Here is a 5408-nt window from a genome sequence, read left to right as displayed (position 1 = left end):
GAGGAGGGGACGGGTATTTGCATACACAAAGAGTGCAACGCGCACCACCCGAAGGATGGACATATTTGAAACTCGGACTTAGGGGGAGGGAGGGGGCAATGGCAACATATGCAACCTAAACATCTGTATCCCCATATTATGCTGAAATAAAAAAAAAAAAAGAAAAAGAAAAAAAAAGAAAGTATGTTTTAGGGTTAATCATGGAAATGTTTAGGAAATCCAGACACAATTAGATTTTCTTAATTATACATCTTAAAGGATTAAGATTTTTAAGCTCTTACTTAACACACACTTATAAACTAAATTATTTCGAGTGTGAGATCAATTAGATTAATGGAATTAATTATCTAAGTTATCCAGCTATTCTCAAATATTTATAATGCATGCATGAAGATCAAAGAATTTTTAAAATTAGAATATTAGAGATGCTATTCAAAGTTTCATTTATGATGCCAATTTTGTGTCTGTCTATACATAATTTTTTGTGTATAGCCCACTTGTATAACTGAGTAGTTCTCTGTTGTATTTAAAATAAAATATTTTTTCTTTGCCTTTAGACTAATACATGGAAAAACCAAAGATCACAAAGATGAGATACAAAATTAGATTGTTCTCCATCTCTCATTACAAATAAACCGTATAAATTCTCTAACTTAAACTTTTCACATTAACTAGAGAAATAGTTTACTTTATACTACAGGAAGACTTGATCTTACGGAGTCTGCAGCCAAAATATAAGATATAAAATTCTCATCTATCGAAATACATTATTGTAACCCAAGTACATTAAACATTGTGATTAACTAGAAAAATGATTTTCAGGCGTCCTTTGAGTCTTCAGTTAGTAAAAATGCATATCAAAATTTAAAACAATTTCCAAAATCACACAAAGTGGCAGAATGGGAATTGGGATCCTGTCTAACTTTCTGCAGATCCAGGATCTTAACCAATTTGCGATATATAATAGAAAGCCTACAACTTGAATCCTAAACATCTCTAGAGAATATTTTCCATTGGCTCATTTTCATTAAGGCAAAGAAGCTACATCTTGTCTTTCCCTGATTTCTTCTAGTGCAGAGTAAAAACAACAATAATAGCACTGCTTTTTTATTCATGAGTCTTATATGTAATATCATATAAGACTCATTCATATTTTATTCATGAGTCTTATATGTAATATCCTGCTCTTTAAATGGTCCTGTTAACTCTGTTTTATCAAATATGACAGCATGTTAAATGCAACTTTTCCTGCTGTCTCTGAGAGTACTCATAAGCCCACAAAGCCAAAAAGAAGGACCTCTAAGTCATAAAATGAGGAAGGAGTTAGATCACATATATGGTACGAGACATGCTGAGTGATGGTGAATCCTGTTTCGTCAAACTCCGCTTCTTGGCCACATCCAAGTTCCATAAGACACGTTGAGGCTATCTTTTTTCCTAAGAGAAGCATACAGAATTTTAACTTAAAAGGAGAATAAATATTAATAAACAGATCTGCTAACAAGGAGGCCTTCAGAGGGCTGATAGAATTATAGTAAACAGATGCACATGGATGGCGGGTTAATACCCAGTGCCCCTGCCCCCAAACTCAAAGGTATCTCAAAGTTGAGACTAATGACGTCACACGTACACACCAAGAAGGTATAAAAAGATTTATTACTCACCTATGAGGCTTTTTGGGGAGAGCAGGGCAGGCATATAAGTTGGTCCAAAATAGCTTGAATGAAGGAAGAAGTAGGTAGCTTTGGTTTTTATTGTGGTTGAGGGGTGGGAGCAGAGGTTGATGTGGTATTCCAAGTTTGGAGGTCCCAGGGACTGACCCTCTGTGTGACTTTTGTCAGGAGATATCTATGCCTGTCACTTGAGATGCCTACCTGGTGACGGAGAGAAAAGGCTGCATGGAAAGTGACCTGTAAGTCATGGTGTGGTAAGGATCTATGTCCTGGGTACTAGATGTTGACCCAGAAGAAATGGTGGGTTCATATATAAAGGGAGTTCACATAAGAGTGGCATCTGGAGTGGTAAAAATATTCCAACGGAGGAAGGAACCATTGGGAGATAGACATGAAGTCCTAAGTAGACAATGGAAGAGACTCTACTATCATCCTGGGAACTTGGTGCATCTAAGGAAACCTCAAGAGCTGCTGTCAGGGAGGAAAAACTTTTCCTTTACTTTCTTGTATTCAGTATCTGGGGGCCAGTGACTTAAACTAGCAAAAGACAGATTAATAGGAGAAAAGGCATGCAATTTTTTTATTAATGTTTATTTGCATGGGAGTTTACAGAAAAAAAATAAAACTTGTAGAACTGGTTAGACTCAGGGGCTTATATAAAATGGTAATTTTAATTAAGGAAAAGGAGTTTGAGCTTCCAGGGCTGATAAATTGTGAGGAAGTGACTAGAAAATATAGGGGGGATCTATTGGAAGATAAGCGTTATTTTAGCAGGGTTTTTTAATGCAAACTCACCTCACAGTTGACTCTTTGTCCCTGGTGGTAATAGTCACTCTCTTCTTCCTGGGATTGGGGAGGAGGAGTGGGGAGACACGTTCACAAAAGGAAATTTGTGTTCTGCTTTGGGCAGTGTACCCTAAGGAGAGGGCAGAGAACTCTTTCTGCATCTTGATTCTCAATTACCTTTACTTGAAAATAATCTTTATGCCACAGTGACGTATTTTGGAGTGGCTTATCCTGATCCCCTTCTCAGCTCTCCCCATTTCAGCCTTCTGATCCTGAAGCAGGCTGGAACAGATGAATTGAATTTGGAGTAATATTACAATTGGATAGAAATTGTATTATGTATTATCTAAGAGTGACTGAAAGAGCTGGGGGGCCACTGCAATTTCATTCAGAGAATTAAACAGAACTTTTCAATGGAATGAGTTTAATGGAGAGTGAGAGAAGGAATAAAGTGCTTTCTCCTTGCTTCTGATTGATTCAACCCATTTGTGAAGGGGAAACTCAGTGGAGACAGGCACTATGAAGTGATTGACTGCCTGCATGTTAGTGGTAAAGAATGGCCCCCCCAGTCACGTGTTAGAAGAGTATAAGAGATGAATATTCCAACACAATATGCAGATAAGTGAGATGATAAAGAAATGATGAAAAATTTCCTATTGCAGTTGGAGTGCACTATGTGATAAGATCGTGGTGTGATCTTATGTGAAAATGATAATTATTTAAAGATATGATAATTATAGCAATAAGTAAATTAATGATATTAATTTAGACTCTGGATAGAAGATGGGATCCTGAGTCTAGATAAAGGAAAATAGAAAGTGGTGCAGTGAGTTGGTAGAGAGAGTCCTTTGGAACTTTTGAGAGCAGCAAAACAGTACACACCTCCAGTTTCATTTGGGGCTAACATGTATTAATAACTGCAACCCAAATGATCACTTTTCTTTGGCTAAAGAAACTTAAGAAGTCTGTTTGAACCAGATATAGATGAAGGTTGGAATACAGAAAAAAATGTCAAATTCTAACTTAGAAGGAGAATAAATATTAATAAACAGACCTGCTAACAAGGTGGCCTTGAGTGGGCTGATAGAATTATAGTAAACAGATGCACATGAATGGCAGGTTAATACCCAGTGCCCCTGCCCCCAAATTCAAAGGTGTCTTGAAATTGAGAATAATGACGTCACACGTACACACCAAGAAGGTATAAAAAGGTTTATTACTCACCTACGAGGCTTTCTGGGGAGAGTGGGGCAGGCATCTAAGTTGGTCCAAAATAGCTTGAATGAAGGGAGAAGTAGGTGGCTTTGGGGTTTATTGTGATCAAGGGTGGGAGCAGGGTTTTTGTGGTTTGAACTTGCCACCTGTGCTCAAAGAGAGAGATCCGGCTTTCTTACGAGTTTTGCCTAGAAGTGGGCCAATATGAGAGGGGGAGAGGGGAGAGGTGAAGGACTTGAAAATTGTCAATAGGTAAACATCAAAAATGGAGTCAGACTCTTTAACATGATAATAGCATGTCTCCTCAATTTTATACTTTCAAAGTTAAAAAGTATTTTGCATTCAAGGCAATTGATCTGAGAATGTACTTTGAAGAAAAAAAAAGTTCGTAATGTAAAATTATAGCCCCTGGAAAGAACCTGGAGCTCTTGGATGGTATTATAGTAATAAAGGCAGAGGGCTTGGTGTTTCAGAATGAAGAGACAATTTGAATAACAAAGTCTTTCTTATATTAGAAAGAATTTTTATATTGTTATACACTTACCTGTTAATTTTTTACTACTTCACTATTTTAAAAAAGTCTTATTATTTAAATTAAGGTACTTTCTATACAGCTCAAATTTCTTACCTTGACTTAGGGCCAGAGCTTACTAATTACTCACTATGGGCTTTCTAATAGAGTGTTTACTACCCACATTGTTGGACTTCTCACACAAAGTGCTTTTGCTAAAACTGTCACAGACAAAAGAAGTTGGAATTTTAAATTTAAAAGGTCTCATTTGTAATTTAAATCTATGACTAAATTAAAGTAAGAGAAATAATAATGTGATTAGAAATGGATGATGGGGAAACTAGAAAAAACAAATGATAACTGTGAACATTTTAAAGAGAGATTTAATGTATTTTCTGACTGGCTTTTAAAAAAAAGTATATTGATGGAATTTTAGGTAATTAGGATGTTATGTTTTAGAGTAAGTGACAGAAAACTATAGCCTACAGGCCAAATCCAGCCCACTGCCTGTTTTTGTACAGCTCACAAGCTAAGGATGACTTTCATATTTTTAAACGGTTCCATTTTAAATGGTTATGTTAGGCTTAAAGAATTCACCCTTCCCAAACTTCTGTCCAACCTCCTATAAAACCCACCACTCTCCCCTTCCCAGGCCTTTGCCAGATCCCTAGGGAGATAAAGGAATGGAATGCAAGATGGGAACTTACTTTTCTTATTCCTCCTGATGAGGACAATGCTTATCCCTTCCCGTTGTTTGAAAAGAATTTCTTACAGTGGCTGTTCTGACCCAGTTGCTCAGTCCCCCTGAAAAACCCTTGCTAAACCCAAAGGCTCTCCCCTTTCTCGGGATGGGTGCCTTTTTTGGCTTCCACCCATCTGCACCCAGATGCTCAAAATAAACAGCATTTTGCTACCCATGAGGCTTTGTGTGTCTCTCTCGGCTCTGGACCTAACAGTTATCTAACTAGTTTTATAATATCCTTGATTTTTGCTTCTTGTTCTGTAAAGTCCAAAATATTTGCTATCTAGCTCTTTACAGAAATAAAATTTGCTGGCCTCAATTTGGGGGATAGATTCAAACCAGTGTGGGGGTGAGGGGAAACTTCCCCTTTCCCCGAAAGTTCTCTGAAAGATCAACCCACAATTAAGGCAGATTAATAAGAGAAGGAGGTTTATTTACCATTTGTGCATGGGGAAAATCACAGAGTGATTACCCAATATCC

The sequence above is a fragment of the Propithecus coquereli genome, unplaced genomic scaffold (genome assembly GCF_000956105.1).
Source record: "Propithecus coquereli isolate 6110/MARCELLA unplaced genomic scaffold, Pcoq_1.0 Scaffold16, whole genome shotgun sequence".
NCBI classification, from domain to species: Eukaryota; Metazoa; Chordata; class Mammalia; order Primates; family Indriidae; genus Propithecus; species Propithecus coquereli.
The sequence above is the reverse complement of the archived record's forward strand: the minus strand, read 5'-3'. Positions refer to the sequence as shown.